General features: G+C 49.5%; 1 pseudogene; it reads right to left on the bottom strand.

The window, feature by feature from the left end:
• Window positions 1-13,067, bottom strand: part of LOC123191874 (uncharacterized) — a 29,012-nt pseudogene extending 15,945 nt beyond the window's left edge.
• Between the last annotated feature and the right edge of the window lie 3,169 nt (window positions 13,068-16,236).

Below are 16,236 nucleotides of genomic sequence, written 5' to 3' on the forward strand. Positions count from 1 at the left end.
AGGAAATTGTAAGACTTATTCTACAAGTTTTTCCTGATGGATCCTTCCTGTATCCAAAGTCTGACCTTTGCTTAAAGACCATGTCAACACTATCTCGAAGCATGTATGTGGTACTCCGACTTTCAATAAGAACATTTGAAGCACGATGCTAAAATTTCTTTATTAATTACCCCAAACACCGTTGTATGGGTAATGTCATGATACTCTCTCCCTTTTCCAAAAGGGTTTTCTATGTTGTATCCTGTCATAGATATCATGCTCTGCTTGTCCTTGGGAAGGATATACCACTGAATGTGTTTAAACACATTTTTCCTTTCCATTGTTCTGTTTAACCCGATGATCACGTTTTCCTTTCCATTGGTTTGTTTGACCTTTCTGGTGATCATTATGACCTAAGAAGTATTAATTCCCTGCTTATGTTAACACCTCCGTGTATAATTCTGTCAATAAGACCCTGTTGCTTTTGTTGATGACATTCTGGTAACCACCAATGGACGAGAACCTTGCCTATTGGTCCGCCTCGTTCAACGAGCAGGAAAATGGTTCTCTCCGTCCCCTGCCCTTGGTACCGACGTTGTTGCCGACATAACCGACAGGTTATGGTCTGACCTGCATGGTTATCATAACCGTGCAAGATGACACCACTCTTTCTGTCTTTAACCCACATGGTGGGCCCATAACCCACAAGTTCCACAGGATCGAAACCTGACTCTCCTGTACACCCTGTTGCCAAAAAAATTCCTCGCGCTTGACTTGATATGTAATTCGCGAGCCACCTTCCTAGAGATCTACTCTGGTATCAGGCGCAATACTTATTCTCGTGCCCTGAAACCCTTTCACCTTCTAATTGGGCATCGAACGATTGCCTATCCGCTTGATACTTCTTACTATACCTTCTTGCTTGGCTCTCGATGTGTTTCATTTGACCAACTCAAGAGATACCCCTGTGTTCATTCATGGGATAACCCCCGATGGTTAACCCTTATAGCATTCTATCATTGTCGAACCGCCCCTTACCTATTCGTAAGTACGAGACAGACCCCGAAAATAGGATGCGACTTCGTCAAGATGACCTGAAGTAGAGAAATGAAGACATCAACGACAGGGATCAACTTCTTCGCGAAGAGCAAGCCAGGATGAGAAGACCCGCTAGATTCATAACCAAAACCTTTCCCCCTTTCACTACCTCTTAAATCTCGGGACGAGATTTCTTGTAGTGGAGGAGAATTGTGACGCCCGGATAGTTAAGCTACAGTAAACCTACGCTAATGATGCCACGCCACCTTTATTACTGTGGATAAACCTCGCGTTAGATCAAAACTACTCAAATTCAAACTTGAGTTTTTGTCAAACATAAAAAAAATCTTCAAACATTAAAACTAAAATGTTCGAAGTGTGGCAAATAAAGCATAGGTAATTATGGTGAAGAAACCACAATTTTATAAAAGGTTTAAGTGCACTAAAATATTTAAAATAGCAGCAAAACATTTAACTAACTACCCTTTTCAATTTGATAAAATATTAAACTATTTGTTTTATTGCCAAAAACTTATGGGGCAGTGGCATACTTATTAAAACTAAATTAGGGACCAGTGGTGTAGTTTATAGAACCAAATTCAAAAGGAAACTAAAATAAAAACAGTAAAACAGAAATATAAAATAAAACAAAAATAAATAAATAAAGAAAGCCCTCTTGTTTCCTCGGCCTTAGCCCACCCAGCCAGGCCGGCCCACTCAAACCCCCTCGTACACTTCCCTGTTCACCGGGCGCACCCGATCGTGCCCGCGGTCGCCACCGAACCGCCCCTCACCGGCAGCGCCGCGGGGGGATAAGGGCGCCACGCACCCCCCCCCCCCCCCCCCCCCCCCACGCCTCGGGCTCTCCTTTCCCCACCTGCCTCCACTCACCGCTCTCCTCTCGCCTTCCTCAAGGTCCTGAGCATGGTCGTCACCGCCGCCTCAGCGTCCCCGTGGCCGTCGTCGTCCTCTCCGGCCGATCCCGCGCCAGGAGCACCGTCGACGACCTATGCTTCCTCCCCGACCACGGCCTCGAGCAGAAGACCACCACAGCGCCGGGATCGACCGGTTCCTCTTCGGTTGTCGCCGACGATCGTCGCCAAATTCCCCATCGATGCTGCTTCTAAACTTTCGACGGGCCTTCTTGTGCCTTCTCAGTGAGCGCCCGCGCTTTTCCCCTCTCTGCCGCGCTCTTTTCCATCGCTGCATCGGCCGCAACCAACGTTGCTGTTGCTCGTCGTCGTCGTTTGCTTCGCCACCGGCCATCACCACTACGGACCACTCCGGCCGCCCCCACACACGCTGCAGCCGCCACTCGAAGCAACTGACTGTCCGTGTCCGAACGTCGCTGCCCGTTTGCCTACCCCTGTCCACCCCGCACCGCCTATGCACCGTCGCGCCACGCCCGCTGCAGCACCCAGCTCGCCCCGCGTCGCCTCCATCGCGACCCCCTGCTCGTCGCTATGCGCCCTCCCCGCAGCCGGCCGCCGCGCCGACTTCCCCGGGCCTGTGCCGCGGCGCCTCCCCTGGTCGCCCGCCCGACTCCCCTCGTCCCCGCCGCGTCGACCGCCCCTGCTCCCGCATGCTGCTCCTTCTGCTGCTGCCTCCCCACCGCGCCTCCCCGCTTCCCGCCGGGAGCGCGTGCCTCCCCTGGCTGCCGGGGAACCGCCGTGCCGGCCGCATCCGCCGCTACCTCCGGCGAGCCCTGCCCGCGCACACCGCCGCCCCGACCATGGTTCCTGCTGCGTGTTGGTCGGCCCCCTATTTTCGATTAGAGGGGATAGCCCCTTACCATTTACACTTAACCACCCCCACTAAGGTGCTACTGACCCCTGGGCCCCACCACTAAAAAGTTAAAAAATAACCTCTGTTAGTTAGTTGGCCCTATGACAGGTGGGCCCCCTATCCAGTTTGACCAAGTCAAAATGCTGACTAGAATAGCCTAATCACTAACAGGAGGGTCCCACTAGCCCTTTGACCAGTCAAAGTCTCCAGTTGACTGCTGACTGGGCAGTCAACTGGGACCCACCGTCAGCCTCTGTGCACTTTGCTGGGTACACTTATGTGTACCCTTAGCAATTTAACCTTTTATTTTCAAGTAAATAATAGTTCCAGAAAAAGTTTAAAATTTTGAAAAATCATATAAAATAATCCATAACTCGGATGAAAAAACTTTGTACATGAAAGTTGCTCAGAACGACGAGACGATTCCGTATACGCAGCCCGTTTGTCCGCCACACATCCCTAGCATAGCGAACATGCAACTTTTCCCCTCCGGTTCACCTGTCCGAAAACACGAAACACCGGGGATACTTCCCCGGATGTTTCCCCCCCTTCGCCTGTATCACCTCTTACCGCGTTAGGGCACACCTAACACCGCTGTTTGCTTAGTCATGCATCGTTATGCACCTGTTTGCATTGTATTCATATTTTCTTCCCCCCTTCTTCCGCTAGACACCGAGACCGACGCCGCTGCTACCCAGTACGACTACGGAGTTGACGACCCCTCTCTCTTGCCAGAGCAACCAGGCAAAGCCCCCCCCCCTTGATCACCAGATATCGCCTATTCTCTTCTATACTGCTTGCATTATAGTAGTGTAGCATGTTACTACTTTCCGTTACCCTATCCTGATGCATAGCCTATCCTTGCTGCTACTGTTGTTACCTTTACCTGCAATCCTAATGCTTAGTATAGGATGCTAGTTTATCATCAGTGGCCATACATTCTTGTCCGTCTGCCATGCTATACTACTGGGCCGTGATCACTTCGGGAGGTGATCACGGGCATATACTATATACTATACATTGTTACATTACCTGTGGTACTGTTCGGAGTTGGGGGCTGAAGGGGCAGGTGGCTCCATCCCGGTAGAGGTGGGCCTGGGTTCCCGACGGCTCCCGACTGATACTTTGTGGCGAAATGACGGGGCAGGTTGAGACCACCTAGAAGAGAGGTGGGCCTGGGCCTGGTCGGCGTTCGCGGATACTTAACACGTTTAACGAGATCTTGGTATTTGATCTGAGTCTGGTCACTGGCTTATACGCACTAACCATCTACTCGGGGACAGTTATGGGCACTCGGCGTCATGGTATCAGCCGAAGCCTTCGTGACGTCAGCGACTGAGCGGCGCGCGCCGGGTTGGACTGGAACGCTTACTCTTGTATAAGGGAGGCTAGGTTTGCTCACCGGCCGCGTACGCAACGTGCAGGTGTGCAATGGGCGATGGGCCCAGACCCCTGCGCCATAGGATTTAGACTGGCGTGCTGACCTCTCTATTGTGCCTAGGTAGGGCTGCGACGTGTTGATCTTCCGAGGCCGGGCATGACCCAGAAAAGTGTGTCCGGCCAAATGGGATCGAGCATGTTGGGTTATGTGGTGCACCCCTGCAGGGAAGTTAATCTATTCGAATAGCCGTGATCTTTGGTAACAGGACGACTTGGAGTTGTACCTTGACCTTATGACAACTAGAACCGGATACTTAATAAAACACACCCTTCCAAGTGCCAGATACAACCGGTGATCACTCTCTCACATGGCAACGAGGGGAGGATCATCGGTTAGGATTATGTTATGCAATGCTACTTGGTGAACTTACCATCTACTCTCTTCTTTTGCTGCAAGATGGAGGTGGCCAGAAGCGTAGTCTACGATAGGACTAGCTATTCCCCTCTTATTCCGGCATTCCGCAGTTCAGTCCACATATGATACCCTTAATCCATTTGATACCAATGCATACATATGTAGTGTAGCTCCTTACTTGCAAGTACTTTGGATGAGTACTCACGGTTGCTTTGCTCCCTCTTTTCCCCCTTTCTATACCCGATTGCTGCGACCAGACGTTGGAGCCCAGGAGCCAGACGCCACCGTCGACGACGACGGCTACTACTCGGGAGGTGTCTACTACTACGTGCAGCCCGCTGACGGCGACCATGAGTAGTTTAGGAGGATCACGGGCAGGAGGCCTGCACCTCTTTCGATCTGTATCCCAGTTTGTGCTAACCTTCTTAAGGCAAACTTGTTTAACTTATGTCTGTACTCAGATATTGTTGTTTCCGCTGACTCGTCTATGATCGAGCTCTTGTATTCGAGCCTTCGAGGCCTCTGGCTTGTAATATGATGCGTGTATGACTTATTTTATTTGTAGAGTTGTGTTGTGATATCTTCCCGTAAGTCTCTGATCTTGATCGTACACGTTTGCGTGTATGATTAGTGTACGATTGAATCGGGGGCGTCACATACGTAAACAAAGGAGTGAAACGTCTAAATTACAGAGGGAGTAACTTATTGAGTAATTCTATTGCCTCAACTAACTTCCTCATTGAAAGAGCCAACTCAATCTCGTTTATCCTACTTTCATTTCTATCCACAGAGATTAGCTCCGGGTGTAGGTAGGGGCCAATTTTAAAATTGATGAAATTTGTAATTTCTAGGGATGAAATGTCTATTTCTTTTCCTATGCGATATATTGAGAAGCTTTTCCCCCCTGGTAACTTGTAAGTGGTCCTTCAAGTTTCAATACATCTATCTTGTGTTTGTAGGATTATTTTATGGAATTATTCCAAATAATGTTTATGGCCCTCTCTTCCTGTCTACATCAGCTCTAAGGTTTATGGTCTCCTAACACCACATTATTTCGCTACAAATTCATTAAACCCCGTTCTTTTGTAACCAAAAAATATGTGTAAATTTATGCAAATTTAACTCTCGGTTTAGTGCATTTATACTTGTTGCAATTCCTATCATTCTATTGCAAAAATGGACCAATGCGGCAAAGTCTGGCTTCGATGATCTTGTAATCATTATAAGCGACAGATTTTTAAGGAGTCTATTGGAGATGCTCTGATCCTCATACAACTGTGAGATACATGTCAGGTTCTGTATACTAGATTACTAGAAAGGCCTTTGCCCCAATTTATATATAAAGTAGCAACCACCATACAAACACCCGCATATATCACATCACCACAACACACCCAAGCCAAGATGAGTTGAAGAACAATAGCACCACCCCATACAACTCAAAGCAAACGACAAGTGGATAAATTGAGCATCGCTTGGAGTCAATGGAGCTCCCAACCTTGAACGACCAACACTGAAGAGGCGAAGCTAAACAACGATGGACCATGGACTCCAAGGTGGCTCCTTCAGGACGGACACAATACCGAAGCACCACCATCGCTAGACCCAAAGGATCAGGTTTTCGCCCGAAGCATCAGAAAGACAAAGGGCCACCGCAATGGTGTTGAAGAAGGAAATGACGCCCATGGACGACACCGCCGCTATTAGCCTGGCTAAATCGAGACAAGGTTTTCGAATCAGGGTACGGTCAGTCACAAGAACACCAGCCGCATCACCACCCTAGAATCCCGAACACTAACCACCACGTCGACCGTGCGGCCATGGTAGCCTGCCAGCACCTGAGCCATAAGCTCCGCCCATGAGCACTCCCAATCCCCAGGTCCACCCTACTGCATCCAGACACCCTAGTAACCATCCAAGGGACATGCTTTGCGCCTACCAGTAGATACTTGCTACCGATGGAGCTGCCAGCGATCGACCTGCCACGATCAACGCCCAATCAGGACCTAGGAAGCGCCAGGCCGGGGAAAAGGGGAAGGAGAAGGAGAAGAGCATGTCCCGACCGGCATCCCCTACACCTGCAATGAGTGGCCAGATCACCACCTCACCCCTTGACAACCTCCCCACACTCCACTCCTTGACACCCCACCATGCTTCTTGGCTAGAAAATCCATTTGAGGCAGCACCAGCTACCCACCCACCGTCACGGGGCACCAGATCTGCTGCAAGTTGTCACCCAAAACGTCCTCCAGAAGTTCTAAGAGCAACTTCAACGGGCCGACCCAAACAGAGGACATTTTTGTTCGTTTTTTGTCCGTTTGGGTCGGTCGCCCGCCCGCCGTCCGCCCTTTTTTAGTTTTAGGTCGGTAGTGCGCCCAACGGGCCGACCCATTTCATGACCGCGCGCGTTTAACGTCATGCTGTCGCCCTGGTTTTGGCGCTCCAGCACGGGGGGGGGGGGGGAAAGCGGCCTAGCGTGCGTTGGTTTTGGCGCTCCAGCGCGCGGGGGAAAGCGGCCTAGCGTGCGCTGGTTTTGGCGCTCCAGCGCGCGGGAAAGGTTCGCGCGCACGCCGTGGCCGGCGCTTGCTATAAAGAAGGCGCTCCCTTCACACTCTGTCGGCCGCCCACTCTCGCCGCCTCTGCGCCACCATGTCGATCCGCCGCCTGAGCACTTCGGATTTTCGCGGAGTCCGCGAGCGCCGCTCCGGCGCCTTCTCCGCCGAGATCTGGTTTCGCGAGAAATGTCTTGTCCTCGGCACCTTCGACACCGCAGAGGAGGCGGCCCGCGCACACGACGCGGCGGCGTGGTGCCTCCTGAGGCCTCGTTGGGATATGAACTTTCCCAACATGTCGAGCCAGCGGGCGCAGGATCTGGCGCCTCTCCCGTGGCTTTTCACCGACAAGGATCGTCGTGTTCACCGGAGGCGGCAGCGTCGCCTCGCCATCGTAGAGAAGGACGTGGAAGCCTTGGTGGTGTGGCGCGGAGGCTTCCCGCAGGACATCGTCGACGAGCGCCAGTTCTACAAGCAATTGAGATCGGAAAGGGACGCGAGGAGGAGGGAGCGAGCCGCCTATCGGGAGGACAAGCATCCGGAAGCAGGCAGCTCAATTGAAACTGAAGTTACGAGAAGCGGCGGGTTGGGACTTTGAAGACGAGGCGTATGTTGACGCCTACATTCAGACATCGGAGGAGGACATTACCGAGTCGGAGTCAGAAATCGACGAGTAGTGATCTTTTTCTTTTTATGTGTGTACGCTAGAATTATCCAAGTATCCATTTTTATCTGAAAAAATGACCGGCGGCGTCAGCGACGTAGCAGGCGGGCGAGTGTGTGAATCCAATATGCCACCGACCAGCGGGCCCGGTAAGAAAAAAGGGCGAGCGCGCATGCGTCCGTCTTGTGTCCGCGTCGATGCAAATCAGGCTCAAAAATGGACCGAAAATAAGTCGACAGGCGGACGAAAGCGGACGCGCATCCATTTAGATCGACGTGTTGGGCTGAAATTTTTTTTGCGCCGATCAAAAAACGGCCGCAGATGAAATGGGTTGGAAGTTGCTCTAACAACCTGGCCCGCACCACCACCGCGACGCCCCTACTCCCACGTCGCACATTTGCCGCCAAGCACATCCCCAGACCAAGCTGCGGTAACCTTCTCTACCCGCCGAGCAGATAGAGACGAGGCTGATGCTGCCACCCTCGCCACGCACTGCCATGGTTAAAAAATTCGATGAAATTTCACTTTTTCCAATAAGCTCCGAAATACTTTTAACCCTGAAATTTCGAAGCAGATTCGAACCGATTTCAAAAATAAATTTAAAATATGTTAGAATTAACTAAAATTGAGTGAAATTTCAAAATCTCAAATCTGAAATGATTTCCGAAATATGCAAAATTTCACCTATTTCAGTGGTGTCCAAAGTTTTTTGTTTCTACCATTAAAATTATTGCACATCTAAGTAACTTAATTAAGCATAAAAAGGAAAAGAAAAAGAAAAAGAAATACCCACACGAATATTCATGCGAGATAATTGAGATAGGACTTAAATGTACAATAATTATGGCATATCATGTTTTTTTTTAGGGGTTAAACCAAGCTTTATTACTCAAATTCCACATGAAGTGGGATACAAAAAGGATCATGGGGGGCATCAAGCCACATGTGGCGACCCTGATCTAGAGAATGAGCAAAGTTGGCTAACCTATCGGCATCGCTATTCATAGCTCTACCTTCAAAACTAAGCAAGCAATTAAATGCTAACATCGATTGTTTTATTTCAGAAATAATGGACCCATAAACACCTCGGCTTCCTTTCTGGATATCAGCTACCACTTGCTTGAAGTCCGAAGCAATCACAAAGTTCTGGATCAACAAATCTTGGGCAAGAGAAAGGCCTTCCCGACACGCTATCGCTTCCAATATTGGAACATCTGTTATTCCATGCACAACAAGGGCTGAGCTTCCAATAAAATCTCCATTGGAGTCCCTACATACTGCCGCAGCCGCACCTCGGTTGCGAGTTTTTGAAACTGCCGCATCAATGTGTATCTTTGCAAAGCCGCCTGGTGGCGCTTTTGGCTTGGGTGGACCTCTTCTAATCGCTGTAGGCTTCTTCTTTGGTTTCTTTGGGAGTAGCTCAAGGTCTGCCAGGAAGCGATTTATAAATTGATGTGTCGATGCGGGGTTTTGGTAGACTTCCTCATGGATTGCCTTGCGTCGAACCCACCATATTGCCCATAAGGTGACTGCTAGGCGGACAAAGGAATCATGTGATAATGTGTCAATCATTGAAAACATCCATTGTTTTGCACTTGGTTCCGTGGTTTCACATAAGTGTTCAGCCAGGTCGCCATCCACTAACGCCCATATACATCTGGCCGTAGAACACTCGAGCAGTGAGTGTCTCCAGGAATCCTCGACACCGCATAGACCGCATGCACTTAGGTCGCCATATTTCTGTGAGCCCGAATATCCTCCGTTGGGATGGAGTGTTTCGCCAGCCTCCAAAGGAACATGCGAATTTTCCCTGGGACTGGAGTTTTCCATAGAAGCTTCCATGATTCTCCATCACGATCATTGCTTGAGGATCCAGCTCCCCCATCTAGCCATGCTTCCCTTCTGAATTTCTTGTCCACCATCATCCTGTAGGCTGATCTGACGGAAAAACAACCATTTTTCTCAAAATTCCAGGACCATGTATCAGGCACGTTCGACGTACAAAGTGGTATGCTTAATATGGTTGGGATGTCAATCGGGAGACACGCCTCTTGTAGTCTCTCTACGTTCCAAACTGCAGAAGTATGATCCATTAATTTTGACACTGTCGTAGGCGGATTTCGTTGGCGGCTCCCGTACGGTCTCATCATCTCCCCTCGTGGTAGCCAGTTATCCTCCCAGATATTGGTAGTCTCCCCATTGCCAATTCTTCTGATTAGGCCCTGTTTGAGTATATCTCGCCCTTCTATTACAGCCCGCCAAATTTGGCTAGGATGGCTGCTAAGCTCTGCCTCTAGGATGGAGCCATTCGGGAAGTATATACTTTTTAGAATTCTTGCACTCAACGATTCTGGGAATTGAAGGATTCTCCATGCTTGCTTAGCCAAAAGTGCTAAGTTGAAGAGCTCAAAGTCTTTAAAACCCAGTCCTCCCATACTTTTTGGCTGGGTCATTGATTCCCAAGAAACCCAACTAGGTTTGCGGTGTCCTTCTTTACTCCCCCACCAAAATTTCCTAATCAACATATTCAAGTGCTCGCATAAGCCCCTTGGGAGCTTGAAACAGGACATAGAGAAGACTGGGACTGCTTGAGCCACGGATTTAACCAATACCTCTTTCCCTGCCGAGGATAATGATTTTTCAATCCATCCCTGAACCCTGCTCCATAAGTAATCTTTCAAATATTTGAAAGCCCCATTTTTGGAAGTCCCCACCTCCGTGGGCATCCCGAGGTATTTGGCGCTCAGTGCCTCATTTTGAACTTGTAACACCACCTTTATTGCTTCTCTTACACTGTCGGGAGTACCTTTACTGAAGTGTATTGACGACTTATCATGATTTATGCGTTGACCCGAAGCTTGGCAATAAATGTTCAACAACTGGTTTACCTCGTTTGCTCCATTTGTATTAGCCTTGAAAAACAGCAGGCTGTCATCTGCGAATAGTAAATGGTTAACCGATGGAGCTGTGGCAGCCACCTGTATCCCATTCAAGTTGGATGACTCGTCAAAGATTTTAAAAGGCATGAAAGGCCCTCTGCTGCTATCAAGAATAAATATGGAGAAATTGGGTCTTCCTGTCGTATTCCACATGAAGGTTGAAACTCATTCAACTTCTTACCGTTAAACAGAACCGAAAACTTAACTGTCCTTACCAGGCTCATAACAATCTCAACCCATCTGTCTGTGAATCCCAGCTTCAACATGATTGCCTGAAGATAATCCCATTCAACCTTATCATAAGCTTTCATCATGTCCAGTTTGAGTGCACAATATCTATTTCTCTTTGCTTTATTTCTCTTCATAAAATGAAGACACTCGTATGCAGTTATTATGTTGTCCGTGATAAGTCTGCCTGGAACAAAAGCTGACTGCTCCTCTGAGATGATATCAGGTAAAACAACCTTCAACCTGTTGGAAATAACCTTGGACGCAATTTTGTATAATACATTACATAGGGATATAGGTCTGAACTGCGACATCAATGTGGGTTTTTTTTACCTTGGGAATGAGTACCAACAGTGTCTCATTTATGCATTCCGCTGACTCGGTGCCATTGATGATTCGCAACACTGCTGCAGTAACATCAGCTCCGCACACGTCCCAATGACGTTGGTAAAAGTGGGCTGGGTACCCATCCGGTCTGGGAGCTTTTGTCGGGAACATTTGGAACAATGCTGACTTAACCTCCTTTTGCGTGTATGGAGCGTTTAGGAACTCATTCATTGCCGGTGTTACCTTGGAAGGGACAGTTTGAAGTACACGTCCCATGTCATGGACTCCCCCAGATGTGTAAAGGTTACTGTAGAAGTCTGTCGCCAGCTCCTCCATTTCACCTTCATTATCAATCATCCTTCCATCAGGCAGCTGCAACGATTTTTTTTGGTTTTTCCGGCGGCGACGGCTGGCTCTTAAATGGAAAAAATATGTGTTCTTGTTGCCGTGCGCGAGCCACTCCACGTGCGCCCTCTGATGCCAGAGGATCTCCTCTCGATGGAACAACTCAACTAACTGATCTGCTGCCTTGGTTTCCTCGCGAGATGGTGCAGTTCTTCCTAGGATCGCCCGCAGCACCTGAAGCTCGTTTTTTAATCTAGCAATGTCCCGCCGGATGCTGCCGAAGTGAGTGCGCTCCCATGATGACAAATCGTCAGCCAGACCTTGCAATTTGTTGCACACTGATTCCAACGAAACACCTGGTGTCTTTTCCCACCCCGCCTGCACTATTGACGATAGCGACTGGTCTCTTTCCTAGCAAACTTCATATTTAAATGTCCTCTTGGGCCTCCTGCATGCATGCACCCCGTGTAGGCTGAGTAGTAGTGGTACATGATCTGAACTCGCCGCTGTCTTGTGTTCAAGCACTGCGTCTGGATAGGCTAGCGTCCACGCTGGATTTGCAACACATCTATCCAGTCTCACTCTTGTGAACGTACCCCCGGCTACTTTCCTCTCGAAAGTCCACTCCGATCCTGAATACCCGATATCCGAGAGTCCACATGTATCAAGAGCATCCCGAAACCCATCTATTTGAGCCTGGCTTCGGTTGCCTACACCATCGTGTTCGTGTGCATGCAAGACCTCATTAAAGTCACCTATCACCATCCAAGGGTCGTTCCCGGTTCCTGCAATACCCCGAAGCATATCCCATGTTTTGTATCTTTGTGGAACTTGAGCTTCGCCATAGACAAAGGTTATACGAGCTTTTGTTTGTGTCAACTCGTCCACAATCACATCAATATGATACTCTGAATAACCGATAATCTCGAGCTTTATTTCCTCATTTCAGAAAATTCCTAATCCACCACTTCTACCAGAGCTTCCTACAGCAAAGCTTTTATTGAAACCTAAATTGCCAACTAAATTCTCAACACGAGTACCCTCTATTTGGGTTTCTAGAATACACACGATAGAGGGGGCATGTTGCCTCATGAGGTCACGAAGCTCACGAACTGTCGCGGGTTTGCCAGCCCCGCGGCAGTTCCAACAGAGTAGACTCATTGCGCATGGCGAGACTCCCCATGGGAGCCCGCCAAACGCGCATCAAGGTTTTTGGTGAAATCTGTAAGCTTCTCTAGAGCTGTCTCATTAGGCGAGGCTGACTTCGATCTCTTCAGATCCTGCTTGGGAGGAGGGCTGAGAGGCACCGCAGGTGATGGCAGAAACAGTTGCTTCGTCTGTTGTACTGAAGAGGTTGGGAGCGTGGTTTTTGGATCATTGGCCCCTCTCTTCCTATTGCGATCAACCTCCGTCATTGCTACATCTCCATCTCGCTGATCCCGTTCCTCACGATACTGTTCGTCATACAAATCAGCACTATTGTATGAACGTCCTCTTCCTCTTCCCCCACGGCCTCTCCCTGCATTGCTGCTCTCGCCCGGTCCACTACCGGGGCCTTTAAACCACGTTGCCTTGATGTCTTTGAAGACCAGCGTCTTTGGGGCATGGACCCCATCCCCGCACTCTTTGTGTTGGTGGCCGAGATGTCCTCAAACTGCACACCAATCCGGCAATCTTTCATATTTAACTCTAAAGATCACTCGCTCCACCGAATCCTTCTTCCTTATTACCAATGAGATAGCGTTCTTCAAGGGTTTAGTGACATCGATCCTGACTCGAACTCTAGCAAAGTTTCCTTCAAAATCCGGGGATCTAGGCTCCGCATATATGAATTCTCCCACATTCGCCAACAAAGCTTTGACCTTAGAGAAGAAGCCGTCCGGCAGGTCGTGAATCTGAATCCATATGTCCAATTTATTGAGCTCTATAGACGACAGCTTTGTGAAGCCATCGTACTCCGAGAGAACTACTGCTTTACCCTTGAAGTTCCAAGGGCCATCTCCCATAACCCTCTCCCAGTCACCCAGGCAGGAGAATTGCATTGAGTACAGATTATCTTCAAGTGGTCTGATCTTCACCTCCTGAGCTAGGTCCCAGGCCACTCTCATATTCCTATAAAACCAATATTGGTTGTATGTTTTCTCTGTGTGAATCCTAGCCAGAGCCATCCAGCGTGTCTCTTCCTTCGGCAGCTCGGTGTCTTCCACCACGACATCAACCAGATCATCTTCTTTCAAGCCAAGTTCCTCCATCATCGCAGCCAGATCGGACGCAGCCGTACTCGATCCAGATAAAGTCGAACCCATCATGCGCTTGCTCGAGGTTAGGGATCCGCGAGCGGTAGGTCCCAAAGAAGTCCCCGCCCTCCCCGAGCGCCGCGGCGGCCGAGGGCCACAGCGATCGCCGGAAGGGGGTGAACAGCCGGGGAGAGAAGATCCCTACGGTGCCAGCGTCGCTGTCGCTCGAGGGGAGAGAGAAACCCTAACGAGAGGGGAAGTCCTTTACTTATGGCATATCATGTGCTTTAGCAAAATTGATTTTTTTATATTGCAGCCAATGCATCTAGCATAGCCCAACACCACCACCGCCACCACCACGTTGCCCGTTGTGCTGCCGCCACCATGAAGGTCCACCGCCGCACTGCTACACCTTAGCCAGACAGCGCTAGCCCACGCCAGAACACCCAACTAAGGGGCGAGAGATCCCATTGTCACCGGCCCGACTAGGCTTCGCCTGGCCTAGCCCTTTGACGGAGGAGAGGGAGGAGGAAAGGAGAGGGAAGAGGCCCAGCGATGGCGGCTAGGGTTACCTCCTTGTCGCTTGCGCTATTGCTGGCCTAGCATGGCGGGTCTTAGTAGTACTAGATCATATACCACAGGTAAAAAGAGGTACTAGATCATATCAACAAGTTACTGATGTGTAAAATACGCTTTCATTGAGCAGAAGTGCTGGGTGTGCTGGCACTTAGGTAGAGGATCTTGTTCCAATGGACGGGCAGCAATAACTCAATGCCAAGACGAAGTTTACTGTCCAGAGATCAAGTACTTAAGATATATGAGCGCACAAAAGGAAGCAACGTATACTTATTTTTTCCAAACAAAAACAACGCTCCCCTCTCCCCCCTCCCCTCCCGTGTCGCTCTCGCGAGCGGCCCGGGGAAACCCTAGCTGCCGCGACCCGACCCCCCTCTCCTCTGCTCTCCTTCCTCGCCGCCGCCCAGCGACACCGTCGGGTGAAGCCCGGCCGGTGGGGCCTCTTCTTCCTCCCCCCTCGTGCTTCACGGCTGGCGCGAGACGGCCGGTCGAGTGGGGGCGCCGGGCTTTCGTGGGGCCGGCGGCACGGCGACGTTCTCGAGTTTAACGGCGGGGTTGCCTGGTGGGGACACGGTGTCGAGCGGCGGGCTCGTTTGTGGCGTGGCGTGACATGTCTCCAACGTATCTACTTTTTCTAACGCTTTTCCTCTTGTTTTGGACTCTAATTTGCATGATTTGAATGAAACTAACCCCGGACTGACACTGTTTTCAGCAGAACTACCGTGGTGTTTTTGTGCAGAAATAAAAGTTCTCGGAATGTAATGAAACTTTGCGAGGATTTTTTATACAATATAAAAGGTAATTTCTGGAGCTGAGAACCACCGGAGGGGGGCACCTGGGTGGGCACAACCCACCAGGGCGCGCCCAGGTGGGTTCTCCCCACCTGGTGGCCCCGCAAACCTTGAAACCGACGCTATAAAATCATATTTTTTCGGAAAAAATCAGGGAGAAAGAATTATCGCGATCCACGAGACGAAGCCGTCGTCACCTTCTGTTCTTCATCGGGAGGCCAAATCTGAAGTCCGTTTGGGGCTTCGGAGAGGGGGATCTTCGATCTTCGTCATCACCAACCCTTCTCCATCGCCAATTCCATGGTGCTCCCCATCGAGAGTGAGTAATTCCTTCGTAGGCTCGCTGGTCGGTGAGGAGTTGGATGAGATTCATCATGTAATCTAGTTAGTTTTGTTAGGGCTGATCCCTGGTATCCACTATGTTCTGAGGTTGATGTTTCTATGACTTTGTCATGCTTAATGTTTGTCACTTTGGGCCCGGGTGCCATGATTTTAGATCTGAACTGTTTATGTTATCACCATTATAACCATGTTCTAGATCCGATCTTGCAAGTTATAGTCACCTACTGCGTGTTATGATCCGGCAACTCCGGAGTGACAATAGTCGGGCCACTCTCGGTGATGACCGTAGTTTGAGGAGTTCATGTATTCACCGTGTGTTAATGCTTTGTTCCGGTTCTCTATTTAAAGGAGGCCTTAATATCCCTTAGTTTCCAATTGGACCCCGCTGCAACGGGAGGGTAGGACAAAAGATGTCATGCAAGTTCTTTTCATAAGCACGTATGACTATTTACGAAATACATGCCTACATTACATTTATGAACTGGAGCTAGTGCCATATCGCCCTAGGTTATGACTGTCACATGATGAATATCATCCAACAAATTACTGATCCAATGCCTATGAATTTATCTTATATTGTTCTTGCTAAGTTACTACTGCTATCGTCACTGTTGCACTACTACTTTGATACTGATCAC

The sequence above is a fragment of the Triticum aestivum genome, chromosome 2A (assembly GCF_018294505.1).
Source record: "Triticum aestivum cultivar Chinese Spring chromosome 2A, IWGSC CS RefSeq v2.1, whole genome shotgun sequence".
Taxonomy (NCBI): domain Eukaryota; kingdom Viridiplantae; phylum Streptophyta; class Magnoliopsida; order Poales; family Poaceae; genus Triticum; species Triticum aestivum.